The sequence below is a fragment of the Coregonus clupeaformis genome, chromosome 7 (assembly GCF_020615455.1).
Source record: "Coregonus clupeaformis isolate EN_2021a chromosome 7, ASM2061545v1, whole genome shotgun sequence".
In the NCBI taxonomy this organism is placed as follows: Eukaryota; Metazoa; Chordata; class Actinopteri; order Salmoniformes; family Salmonidae; genus Coregonus; species Coregonus clupeaformis.
Genome location: NC_059198.1, coordinates 47,573,580 through 47,574,809, shown reverse-complemented (window position 1 = coordinate 47,574,809; position 1,230 = coordinate 47,573,580).

Here is a 1,230-nt window from a genome sequence, read left to right as displayed (position 1 = left end):
CTACACATGGGTTATTGTAGGGGAGTTCTACACTGGCAATTGTATAGGCTTAATCTGTGTCCAGGAAACTGTCCCTTAATGAGCAAGTACCCCAGACATCAGTCGTGGGGTCAATACCAAGTGCATTTGACTGCTTGGCATATTGCTTGGCATATTGTTTGCCCAGTAACTTATGTGAACTGATGTACATTAACTGTATTGTGTAGCGGTTTCAGGGGTTGTGTGGTGGATGGACGTTATGTGCCTGCAAGGTTTCTTTGTTTTGGCTGCCAGGACCACGGACAGCACTGTGAAGTACTCCCCAGAGGCAGAACCACGGACAGCTCAGGGAAAAACGTATAGACTGCAACAGAACAGCCACACCTGTCTCCAGTTGTAATCAGAGCCAAACTGCAGACAGGTGAAACCAATCAGTGCCTCTACTTAACCGCGCCCTGGGTTTTCTTTCTTTGACCCCGGCAGGTGAAGGTTTGTGTGCCCGCCCCTTGCCTTACAAAGATCTTGACAATGAAACTGCCACATTGGTGGAGAATGTGGGCAAGGCAGTGAGGATACAAACACAAACCACCAGTCCAAGTGAAGGGTTCAACCGGTTTATTACTATCAGGTTTCGGCAGCGTTCCTGATATACCAAACACAAAACAGACAGAGTAAACACTTCATCAACAGTGGATGGTCCTCCAATCTTGGTCTTTGGGGGTTCAAGTTCCTTTCTTCCGTTAATCCTCCTTCTCCACCGTACGTTCTGTCTCCCCAATAACCTCCTTCACCTGCCAGGGTGAAAGAAAACCCAGGGCGCGGTTAAGTAGAGGTACTGATTGGTTTCACCTGTCTGCAGTTTGGCTCTGATTACAACTGGAGACAGGTGTGGCTGTTCTGCTGCAGTCTATACATTTTCCCCTGAGCTGTCCGTGGTCTTGCCTCTGGGGTATACTTCAAATAAAATGTTATTGGTCAAATACACGTGTTTAGCAGATGTTATTGCTGGTGTAGCGAAATTATTGTGCTTCTAGCTCCGACAGTGCAGTAATATCTAACAAGTAATACAGTGACGAAAAAAAGTATTTGATCCCCTGCTGATTTTGTACGTTTGCCCACTGACAAAGACATGATCAGTCTATACTTTTAATGGTAGGTTTATTTGAACAGTGAGAGACAGAATAACAACAACAAAATCCAGAAAAATGCATGCCAAAAATGTTATAAATTGATTTGCAATTTAATGAGGGA